Source organism: Tupaia chinensis, unplaced genomic scaffold (assembly GCF_000334495.1).
Source record: "Tupaia chinensis unplaced genomic scaffold, TupChi_1.0 Scaffold000320_1, whole genome shotgun sequence".
Classification (NCBI taxonomy): Eukaryota; Metazoa; Chordata; class Mammalia; order Scandentia; family Tupaiidae; genus Tupaia; species Tupaia belangeri.
The window spans coordinates 4,963,725-4,976,668 of record NW_006159813.1 but is presented as its reverse complement, the minus strand read 5'-3'; the positions used below and the strand labels follow the sequence as shown (position 1 = coordinate 4,976,668).

Here is a 12,944-nt window from a genome sequence, read left to right as displayed (position 1 = left end):
GGGAAAGAGGAGAGGATGATTTGACACAGGCTTTGGTCTAAACTAGATAGTCTTGGAGTCAAATCATAAACCCATCCTAGTTTATGACCTCAGGTGAAATTGTAATTAAAAGCTGGCACCTGGGGCCAGCAGGTGGCATGGTGGTTAAAGCACCGGACTCACACATGGCAGACCATGGTTTGAGTCCTGGAACTGGAGGCTTGAAAATCATGCTGGGCATGTGTGCATGCATGCCCAAAGTCCAAAGAGGAGAACTGAGAAGAAGGGACTGTGGTATGGCCATCCCTCCTGGAGGTGATTTCTCATTTTTTCTCTCCAGCGAGCACACCTACCCTGTAGCAAAAACAACAACAACAACAAAACCCCAAAAACAAACAAACAAACAAAAAACATTCATTACATTCATTCTACTCAGTTTTATGCCTAAAGTCAAACATTTGTTCACAGATATTTATATATCAACTGAACTTGCTATTGAAAGTAGTTATATCAATTAAGATATTTTGTTAACTGATAAAATGTGGGAGGAAAAAAAAAAGGAATGGAAAGTTATATTTATATTTATATTTATATATAAAATCTCAGAAATGGAAAATTATTTGTGATGGTAACACATATGACTAAGCCACTATACAGTGTATTCTGGATGGGAAACTGCATCTTGTATGTGATGATGTTCAGTGAATGAAAGCAAAATAATTAATTAAAAAAGAAAAAAACTGGTTCCCTGCAATTGAAATACAACTACTGTTTGTTTGTTTGTTTGTTTTTCCTGTCTTTTGAATCACTTTAGCAATCTTCCTGAAGGAGGTACTCTTCAATCCCCTTGTTTATAGGCAAAGAAACTGAGTTGAATGTCACCTACCGCAGAGGATGCTTAATTATAATTTGCTTTTCTACATGAAGCTCCCCCATACTTCCCAATCTCTGTTTCACCACTGGAAGGTGGCAATGCAAAGGAAACCATTCCCTCTGCTTTTTCGAACACATGTTAAGGGCCTGATGTTGCCCACATTTGCCTTTAAAACATGGGAGTGCAGCTGGCTATTTTTAACTTTAGTAAATAGTGAAAGCTGTTGAAAATGCCTTCATTTCCAGAGGACTGCCAGCTCACTGTTGCTTTCCTCTGAAGGACTCACGCCAATACGTTTCAGAACCCAGGGCATTAAAACCTGCGATTATTCCTGCTAATGACTAATAAGCATCAACATTCACTGTCCACACCACTCTTGGGGGGGAGGGAGACAGAGACATCCACGATCCTGCTGCAAACTCTCCGAAGCAAAGGGAATGCCCCAAGCAGTCTTTCTAAGATGTAAACCAGACCATCTCTCTTCTGGTTAAACCCCTGGGTGCTCCCCCTCCACTAAACCACCCTGCCTGAATTTCAGAGAGAAGTTCAAATTCCTTCATCTGACTCACAAGGTCCTTTAAGATCTTCTCCAGCTTCTTAACTCCTGCTGTTCCCCAGCTTCTCCTACACTCCAGCTCTAGGCCCCGGGGTCTTGCTCCATCCACCTCCAGGCATTTGCACATGCTGTTCCCTCTATCAGGAACAGCACTACCTTCTTGTCCATCTGCCTAATTACTTGGTAGGATAAGGGCTGGCTTTGACCCTATTGCAGAAACTATGATACCTTTGGAGAATTATCCAGATAATGCCCTGTGAGCTCCATGGGGGGCAGAGTTTACACCTTACTCTCTCTAATTCCCAGCATCCAGGTCAGGGCCTACACAAAGTTCAGAGCAAATACCCCCCAGAACCCCAACCTTCTGCCGTATTATTATAATTTACATGACATCATTGGCATCACCATTACTTTCACCAGGGTGACAACATCCCTACTTCTCGCACATCCGATCGCCACGCCCACCCCAGTGTGTACTGTATTTTCCTGACGCCCCACCCCTTTCTGTGATTCTAAGTAAAGAATACCTTTATTATTTGCTGCTATATTTGCCTAGAGGCATGGCATGGGCTGTCCTAATGCCTGTGAATGTATTTTTGGAAACTTTTTCATTCATTCAACAAGTTGGTACAGAGGACCTAGCATTTGGGGGGAGGAAGCTGGAGACAGACAGGTGAGTCAAATAGCTGAAGTCTTGGCTCTCCTGGGGCTTGAGTTCTAAGGCAGGGCAAGGGGTGTAGGACAGAGACAGTAAGCAAGCCAGCAAAGAGAGGAACAAAATAAGGAGAACTTCGTAATAGAAGAACAAAATGATAAGCGCCTGCAATGAGACCAGGGCAAGCAGAGACAGGGAAGCTGCCTAGTGAGAGTGAGTTCAAGTTGGCTTCATAACTCCATGCCCTCCTGGTTGCTTCTGCCATCCCAACTGCTTCTTCGCAGACCCCTTGCAGGAGTAGCCTCTCAGCCAGGCCACCCAGTGCTGCAGGCGCTCTGGGCTTCGTCCTCACGTGACCCTCCTCTTTTGCCTGGATGACGGCTTCGGTTGAAGCCCGTAACTTCAATCACCGAGTCTCTGCAGATGACTCACGCTTGGTTATTTCTAGCCCCAACCTTTCAGCTCAGCTTACGGCCTGTGCCTCCAGCTCCTCACTCAACATCTCTCTCTGGACAGCTTGAAGCTTAGAGAGGTTAAGTAACTTGGCCAAGCTATGGCCAGCAGCAGGGCTGGGATGTAAATCGAACTATAACGATCATCAACCTATAGCCACAGTCTCACATCTGCTGTTGTATTAAACTCAAAACGCCCACGGTTTGTAGCACCAAGGATATGTTGGCACTTAAGGGAAATATACTGCTTCTTCGCATTGCTATTATTACTGTTAGTGTAACATCATTATTATTCTTATCACAGCAAGTAGGAGATACAAGTTATTGAGCACCTACAGGTACAGGAGGCACTAAGTCTTTCCACACAGGAGTTCTAATTCTTATCACTCTCTTGCAAAAGAGAAAAATGTTATCTCTGTTGAAAAGTTTAAAAAACTGAGGCAAGTAGTAAAGGGATCTGCAATAGACCCAAACACCAAAGGGGAGAGTGCGTACATACATATAGTGTTTAGTGGAAATAGCAAGTCATGAAACAGGGCCGCCAAGTGGATTTACGAGGAGTCTTCAAAAAGTTCAATGGGGACCAAAGTGCGGTGCACTAGTGACACCATGCTCTGCGAGGCTGGCCCATGTGAGAAGGTTCTGAGTTCACATACAGAGTCCTCCCTGAAAATGCCAGGTAAAGGCTATGTCTGAAGCTGGGTTTGGACTGTAGCCTGAAGACCCTATTTGGGGTGTATATCTCTCTGTTTCTCTCATTCATTGAATGAATAATAATTTAAAAAGCTATCTACTTATTTATTTATTTATTTATTTATTTATTTATTTATTTATTTATTTATTCTTTAAGGCATGTGTACTTGCCAGCGACAGAGCGAAAAAGAAAATGAGAAATAATTTCCCAGGGAGGATGGCCATACCACAATCCATTTTCCTCTATTTTCTTCTCAGGATTTTGGACATGAATGCACATCCAGCTACATGCCGGGCATGCCTTTCAAGTCGCTGGGTTCGGGAACCAGAAAGCTGATGTGTGGGATCTAGCCACCTTAACCACCATGCCACCTGGCTAGCCCTAAATAAATTAACTTTAGAAAAATTATGAAAAATACATATAAAGAAACTATACATGGGTTTAATCGTTTCTTTTTTTTTGCACCAAAATAAACATGTACTTTAATTCCATTCTCCCACAAGCTTTTTGAACCCCCCTCATATCTTCAACAAGAGAGAAAGATCTATCCACACAGGTGTGTATGTCACAAAGGTGCTGGTTATTCAATAAAATCTACTTCATTTTCTTCTTGGGAGTAAAACTAGCTATTTCCCAGCCTCCCTTGCAGCTAGGTGTGGCCAAGGGACTCAGTGGCTCAGGAATAGAGTGCTGAGTGTTACTTGCAGGAATAGCTCATGGTAACATCCCACACAAACCTCCATGCTCTATATTTTCTCCCTAGTTAGAAGCAGAGGACCCTGATCCCTAGAGATGCCAAAACCAAAACATGGATGGAATTTGGGTCCCTCCACATCTAGAAAAAAGCTATCTGCCATCCAGAAACCCTCATCTTGGACTATTACATAAGTAACAAACTTACTAAGTTTAGCAGCTTCAGGCTTTAAGGCCTATTTGTTACAGCAGCTATCATTACCCTGACCAATACAATGTGTGAATTTGCAGTAAAAATTCTGGAAAAAATGCCTGGATAGATATATACCAACATGTTAATGTAATTCTCTCGGGCAGGAGACATTATGGGTGAATTTCATTCTCTTCTTTTTGCTAATCTACATTTCCAATAACAAACAAGTTATCACTCGTATTATGAAACACAAAATATTTTTTAAGTGATGACAGATGTCACCCATGCGAATTCAGAGTCTTCAAAAATGCAAGGAAAGTGGTGGCAAGATCTGCACCCATGGAAGTCCTCTGCTGCTCATATGACTGTTTACCAACAGGCGTAGCGATGTACATGAGAAGATGCTAATAATAATAATGATAATGATGCAGTCCATTTATAGTGCTTCCTTCACAAAAGTCCCAGGCTGCTTTACATTTCAGCACAATTAAAGGCAGCTACAGACAAAAAACCTTTCAGCTGTGCTTTATAAAGGGAAAGCGATTCAGCTTTTTGAACATAAAAGGAAGAAGATTCTACTGGATGACAGGGGACAGAATCTTCATGTGCTCATCACCCCCCCACCCCACCAGCTCTTGTATGTTATATTTAGGAAAATCAAACTGATCCAAAGGAAAAACTCAGGGAAGACCACAAGTACCGAGTTACAGAAAAAGCAAGTCAAAAATCTTGTTTGGGCATAGAGTGACCACCTCAGTTTAAGACAGAGTCCTCCATTTGTCAAATAGTACCAGCCCGGTGCTGGTATATTCAAAAGCAAGGAAAATAGGAACTGATTTGCAGGTGGAAATAAATAATCGATTAAGTAGCTCCTCGTATTTACTGGATTTAAAATGCTGTGCTAATGAGGCCCTGTGGGATTTCATTATACCTGGTCCCTGGGAGACAGGTTAAAGGCTGGATGTCACATGTGCATGCGGCAACAGGTCAGCTCACCTGGCTGAGAGGATGCCTTTGGACTTTGGGAACCCAGAGAGGGGATGGATGACAAGTACCAAATGAAAAAGTTTAAAAAAATTTTCGAAAGGACACAGCGACATCCTGGCCTTCCTTCCACTTTTCTCTAAGGCGCACAGCCTGAGCCTCAACATCACAATGATGTGATATGTATATGTAATATGTGCATATGTAATACTTCAATATCTCACGCCCTCTTATCCCTGTCCCTGGGAAGTATCCTATGAAGTTCCTAAATGCAAAGGAGCCATTCAGGCTTCTTCCTTGGGAACCCCATGCAGGTGAGGATGCCAAACTGACAGCTGGGATACCCCAGAGCCCCTTTCCTCTGCTTGTGGCTGTCAGGGCTAGGCTTCATTGATGCTGTCAGTGCTGTCCGCTAAACACATTTTGACACACTGAACCAATGGTCTGTGCATATAAGGAGGCAGGAGCCAGGTCTGCAGGACATTTCTGAAGCAGTTTCTATTTAATATCTTGTACGACCTGGTAGGTAAGGGAGCTGGATCCCATATGACTGACCATACAGTCTGAATCCTGGACCCAGCGGCTTGCAAAACATTCCAGGCATGTGTGTGTGCCCCAAGTATCAGGAGGATGAGAAACTGAAGAAGGCACTGCAGCATGTCTATGCCGTACTGGGAGATCCTCTCTCTCTCCCCGGTGAGTGAGTATACATGCCCTCTTGCACTGGTTCCTATGGCATTAGGATTATTGTCATGTCCTTTTCTGTGGCCTTCAAGGCCTTACAATCTTCTGGCTTCACAGTCCCTTTTTTCCGTTGTGTGTTTTTGTTTGTTTGTTTGTTTTGAGAGGTTTTTGAAGGGATGGCCACACAACAATCCTTCTTCATTCTCCTCTTGGGAGTTTGGGCATGCATGTACATTTGCACAGCCTGAGTTTCAAGCCATTGGGTCTGGGACTTGAACCATGATCAACTCTCTGGGAGTCCAGTCAGTGCCTTAACCATTATGCTACCTGCTAGTCCCACATGGCCTCTTTTCCTACTGCCCTTGGTTCAATTGCTTCCTCTGTTTTTCACACATGTCTGCCCCATCCAACCCCAGGGCCTTTGCACCTGCTGCATTTCTGCCTACCCTGTTTTTTCCCTTCTTCCAGGCATAGCCATCTCCTCCTCCTTGTGAGAGCTCAGCTCAAATCCCACCTCCCCTAACAAGCCTCCTTGGAGTCCCCCTTCCAAATAGCCCTACTGTCTCTTTGACTCATCAATCATTCTGCCGTGACCTTCATAGCACTTAGCACAGTGCTAATTACCTTACAGTGTCTAACTTGTTACCATCTGTCTCTTCTAGTGGATGTAAAGGGCATGGTATAAATTGTGTTTTGAGCACCTATTACATGACCTGGTGCTCAGCTGGGGTCCAATAAATGCCTACAGAAGACACGTTAGTGAATGCCTGGTAGTACCAAGGTTCACAGACAGCTCTTGGGCCCTGCGGGTACTGCCACTGGGACAGGTTTAGGTGCTTACCTATTTTGAAGTCATCTCCTGAGTGGGGCAGCTTCTTATTCCCTAGACCCACCCTTGGCAGCTTTGTGGTTTAGAGCTTTACTTGCTGTGAAAACAGCAACCTCGATATCATGGTCTTCATAACACAGCATGTGCTGGTCTGGCTGAGGGCAGAAGGATGAGCAGGGGAAAGATACTGGGTGCTCACCAACGTCATGAGCTCTTTGACTATGGGAAGGCAAGGTACATAAACTCAACATTGCCCTGACAGCTGCTGCTTCTACACTGGGCAAAACGTTCCCTTTGAGCACCCACCCTTCATTCATTCATTCATTCATTTATAGAGAGATTTTTTTGCTATAGGGCATATGTGCTCACCAGAGGGATGGAGAAAGAAAGCAAGAAATCACCCTGTAGGGGGCATGGTCATGCTGCAATCCATTCTCTATTCTCCTCTTGGAAAGAAAGTGCCTGGCATGAATTTTAAGCCACCAGGTCCGGGACTCAAACCGCAGTCATCTACATGGGAGTCCAGTGACGTAAGCATTATGCCATCTGCTGGTCCCCTCACCCTTCCTTTTAGAGCCTTTTCAATTCTTGTCCTCAACAATGCTGGGTCACACCTGCAAAGGCTGCCTACTACCCCAAGCATAAAGGGCAGGACTCCTCATGATGGGGTTTTAAAACAGAAGGTGACATTTGTCACGGCTGGGGGTTGGAGGGATTGGCATCTAGTGGGTAGAAGCCAGGGATGTTACTAAACACCTACAGGCCACAGGATGGCCCCCTAACTCCAGATGTCAATAACGCCAAGGACAGAGCCCCTGTTCTGGGACAGAGCCAGGTATCACTATCGTATGGGAAGTTCCCCATCTCCTTGCCAGCTTAAAAATGTCTGCCCTCTCCAATCCGGCTCTTACCCACTTCTGCCCTCATCTTCTACCTTCTGCCACCTTGCCACCATCATGGTCTCTGTTTGGGCTTCCAACGCTCCCTGCTCATTCTTACCCCAGGGTCTTTGCACCTACAGTTACTTCCACTGGCTATACCCCGCTAACATGTATTCTCAGCTGGCTCCTATCATTCAGGTCCCTGCCCATATTAAACTTCTTCAGAGAGCCTGACCCCTTCCCACCTAAAATAACGCCAATACCCAGGTCTGCCTTTAGAGCATTTTCCTGATTTACCGCACTATGACAAATGACTTCACTATTACTTTAGAAGTAGCCTATCTACACTCCTTTTAGAATGATAGCACTCCAAGAATGGAGTTCATGCTCACCATCATCAACCCAAGCATCCAGTTCCTGGTATTTAATAACTGATTAATGGGTATCTGTTGAATGAACAAATGATCAAATGGACAAACATGAGGAGAAGGAGGAGGTTTTCAAGATGACAGAGGATTGGGTGTATCCATGGAGACCTGGGCTCTTGTTTCTGGTCCCACTTTCCTGGTTTCAGTTTTCACAAGAGTTAAATGGAAGGAGTGGGCTCAAGGGTATCAGCCTGCCTGTAATGAGGCCCACTTGGAGACATAATTTTCACGGTTTTGTTTAGGCTTTGTCTCCAAGACACAGAGGTAAAGCCCATCTTCCTGTCATCAGGTAAATAACAAATTACTTTCCCATCGAGAAGGGTTGAACTGTCCTAGTGGTCGGTAGTTCCATTAGGTACATTGTCCTTGGAAAAGTATCCTGTTTCTGTGTCCCTCTGCATTAGCTGGACATCCAGGACATAATTTCGGACGCATCTCAAATATGCCACAGTGGGTCCTCCCTGATATTCTCAAGGGCATAGTCCCCATGTCCTAGTCCAATGAGAATGAACTGGGGAGAAAGGTTAAGAAGGCTCCTCGCACAAACACTTATTCAGTAGATCTAAGGTGGTGTGGAAGGCTGAAAAGTGGCCCCAAAGAGATCCAGGGTTTCATTTCTGGAATGTTCTCTCATATGGCAAAAAGGAACTTTGCAGAGGGGATTAAGGTAAAGCATCTTGAAATGCAGGGGTGATGCCGGGATATCTGGGGGTTCTACAGGCAGTCACAACTGTCTGACTGTAAGAGGGAGGCAGGCCTAGTGTGGCTGGCTACAAAGGAAGTTGATGGAACAGGGAAGCCAGCTGCTGCTGCTGGCCTTGAAGGCAGAGGAGGAGCAGGAGCCACGGAAGGTGAGGAACGCCCCTCCAGAAGCTCAGAAAAACATGGACAATCCATGTAGAGCTCTTGTAGAGCCTCCAGAAAGGAACATGGAGATCCTGCCTTGACTTTAATCCTGAGTGTCCCGCTCAGACCTCCAGAACTGTAAGAGGATAAATGCATGTTGTTTTAGGCTACCAGGTTTGGGGTGATATGTTATGACCATTATAAGAAATGAAGACAGGTGGCACTCCAGAATCTGTGTTTGATCAACCTCCCTCTCCCAGTGGCTCTTGTGCAGGGAGTCCTGGCAGACAACCATCTGGGAAACACTTTCAGAGCTGCTGAGGCTACTTCCCAATCACGATCCATTCACAGAGAACCAAAGAATCTCGCCAGGGTTGGAAGGGCTTTTCAACAAATAGCCGCTTCCATCTGCTCATTTTACAGATGGGGACACTGAGGCCTAGGAAATCCTGCCGCAAGGTGGGAGGGTGAGAGAAGTTCTCATTCGACTGTGTCTTTACTGGCTTTCAAATTCCGTTTGGAGTTTTTACCATGAGCAATCGTGCAGACTGTTGATAGGCTCGCAATAATCCCATAATGACCCAATCATGAAACAATTTAGCAATCCTGCTGCTAATTGCATTTGTGGATATAGCAATTGGGTAACTAGTTGGTTATTACTCATTCCCCAAGAACCATACATATTGCATTACAAGGAAGCTAATCTTAGAAATACTTGTTAACCTCGATGATAATTACTAAGTAATTGGCTAGAACATGCCGTTGTGAATTTATCTGAAATATGCCAGGTAATTATCTGGTCTTATGTTCCTTGTAAAATAAATCCAGGGTCCAAAAAATTGTTCCAGTTGGTTGGCTGTCATCCAACCATCGACCTCTGCCAGCCAATCGTGCAAATGTAAGTCATTAATCAAATTACTCAAATATTTGGTTTCAAACTGAATATTCAGATAAGAAACCTGAATGGCCAACAAGTGGATGGTGCTGAATGGGAGAGAGGAGGTATACGGAGGCCCTCCCCAAGACAAATATATAACAACACAATAATATGGAATAAATGCCACTTCTTTGGGGCTCATCTGGCATCTTCACTCAAAATACCAAAACACTTCAGAGACCAATTACATGTCCCAAAGCTGCAGCATCTTTATCATGGTGCCAGGAAAAGGATGGGCTCTTTGTGAAATCTGTATGCTGTTGTGGTGCTTGGGGAGAGGTGGGGGGCTCAGAATCACGTCCATAATAGAAGAAGGCCGCAAACGCAGCTGGCTTGCAGGCTGAGCCACCCATTTTCATAATGGCCACTCGTTTTTCAAGGGTGGCTGTTAACTGAGTCTGATGACTGCCAGTTTGCCAGTCTTTGGGAAGGCAGTGAGGGAGGCGTGGGTGACTGGGCTGCACAGAGAGCCATGTAAAAGCCAGAGAACAGGGAGGCAGGAGGTCCTTAGAATGGCAGGGAAAAGGGCACAAGACAATGGATTTCAAATTTCTAATTTGGGGACAGAAAAAACAGTAGGGTTAACAGACCAAGAGATAAGGAGCTGACCAGAGACAAAGGTGGGGTGACAGCTTAAGATAAGAGCAGACTGTTAGTGGGAATATAAATTAGTACAACCACGATGGAAAACAGTATGGCGGTTCCTCAAAAAACTAAAACTGGGAATATCATATACTCCAGTAATCCCACTACTGCATATATATACCTCAAGGAAAGGAAATCAGGATGATTTTCCATGCTTATTTCAGCACTATTCACAACTGTTGAGATATGTAATCAATGGAGGTGGCCAACAGTGAAAGAATGGATAAAGAAAATGTCTTATACATACTAATGGAATACGAGTCAGCCATGAAAAAGGAAGAAATCCTATCATGTGAGGCAATATGGATAAATCCAGAGGAAATAAATGTTAAGTGAAATAATACAAGCACTAAAAGACAAATACTGTATGTTCTTACTCATTAGTGGAAGCTGAAAGATTTAATCACACAAATGTGCAGAGCAAAATGGGAGCTACTATTAATAAAAGCTGGGAAGGGAGAAGGGTGAGCAGACTAGGGAAGACTTGATTAACAGATAGAAGAGTGCAAGCAGATAAGTAGAAAGAGCTCTTTAGTACTACCGCACAGTAAAGGGACTATAGTGAGTGACGAGGCTACATATATTTCAAAATAGTTAGGGAATAGGATTTTGAATGTTTACAACATAAAGTAATGATAAATGATAGAGATGGTGGACATATTTAGTCCCCTGATTTGAACATTATGCATTGTCTTCAATATGGAAAAAATCACACTGTGTCCCATAAATATATATAATTAGTATATGTTCATTGAAACTATAAAAGAAAAAAAAAGATGGCAGAGGTAGGGGGAGGGACTAGGGTCGGGAAAGGACCACCTTCCAACTAAACGTAGTCATCTCAAGTAAGGGCCGTTTACTGAATGCTAAAAGGAGATGATACATACTGTAGAAGAAAGGGAGAAGATGAGCCAAGTATCTTTCTGTGGTAGCTTGTAAAGATGGCCACGTACCCTCCCATTGAGAGGGTATGTTTCTGCATTCCATGAATCTGGTTGACCATGTGCCTTGCTTTGGCTAATGGATATTAGTCAATGTTTCACAAGCAATGGCATGAAAACACTCATGTGTTAGGTCTTGACTCCTTGCTGTACTTGGAATCCTGAAACCACTATGGGAATGAGACTACAGTAGCCTATTGAGGATGAGAGGTCTCTGGAGAACAACAGAGGTACCCCATCTGACAGTCTGCCCACCAACAGACGGGTGAGTGGGGGCATCCATGACTGACCAGCCTCCTGTCGATCTGCCAGCTGACCACGGCCACCTATAAGAGTCCAGCTACCAGGCCTGGCTCACCTGACAGGTTATCCTGCTGCTATGGTGTGAACGCAAGTGTGTACATTAGAGATACTGTATACAGGAACAGGATATCCTGTTCACAGGATAAAGAGAAACCATTAAGTTATGGGGTAGCTTTGTTACTTAGCAAAAACTTGCTGAGCTTAAACTTGCTCTTCAAAACAGCTGCCCCCAAATATTATCTACTCCTTATATACTTCTATTCTGTGCAGAGTTGAGATCTGCCATTTCTATCCTGGCTTAAGGAGGGTCAAAGGGCCATCCCTACATCTTCGATCCTCTGTAAGCCCTTACCACCCATCACCCAGGCCCCAGTCAACCCATTATTTGCATAATCAATGGTGACAGACAATAATGTATCTCTTATTGATCACCAAGGTCTTATAAATGGACTCAAGGAAGCTTTATCCTGTAAGGGAAGAAGATCAAAGACACATCAGCTCTTCTCTGAGCCTACAGCTCTTGCTATGGCACTCGCTAAGATGAAAGACTTTTGTGGTTAGGATCTTATTGCTTGAGATGAGTATAGGAATGGGAGAGTGTCTGACTGATACTTGAATGCCGTTGCTGTGGCTAGTCCTAATGTAACAGGGTTAGCTAATGCCAGAGTTGAAGAACACACCAAAGGACTGCTTCACAGCTGTTCAACTGGAGCCAAAAGCTATTATTTTCAACACGCCACATCACTGGGTGAGATTAGAGAAAGCAGGTCCAATAAAGTTGCTATTATCTAACATTTTCTTAATGTTCTCTATTAACTGCCCTTTCTAGGCACCCATGACCACAAATTCTAAATGTTCAAAACAATGGAAAAGACTGCAAATGTGATCTGCAACTTTAATGAAACTCACAGTAACCAGAATCTTCTTTTTTTAGGTATTTTGTTTGCTTGTTTTTTTGTTTTGTTTTGTTTTGTTTTGTTTTGCTTTGTTTTGTTTTGTTTTGTTTTGTTTTGCCATAGGGTGCATACGCTCGCTAGAGAGAGACAAAGAGGGGGAAATTGAGAAATCACCCTCCCCCCAGTGTGGATGGCCACACCACAATTCTTCTCTTTCTGGGATTTTGGGAACACATTCACACTTACTTGGTATGATTTTCAAGCCTCCAGGTCTGGGACTCAAATCATGGTCGACCATGTGGGAACCCAGTGCCTTAACCACCATGTCACCTGATGGCCCCATAGTAATCAGAATCTTATTTCAGAGGTTGGCAAACCATGGCCCATGGGCCATATGCAGCCTGCCACTTGATTTTGTAAATAAAGTTTTACTTTAACACAGTCATGCCAATTTGTTTACATACCATATACATC

At 43.9% G+C, this 12,944-nt stretch overlaps 1 protein-coding gene across 1 annotated transcript in view; it reads right to left on the bottom strand.

Moving 5' to 3' along the window:
- The window catches only part of KSR2 (kinase suppressor of ras 2), a 423,164-nt gene that overhangs the window by 46,311 nt on the left and 363,909 nt on the right, over nt 1–12,944 (bottom strand). The gene's annotated exons all lie outside the window — the stretch shown is intronic.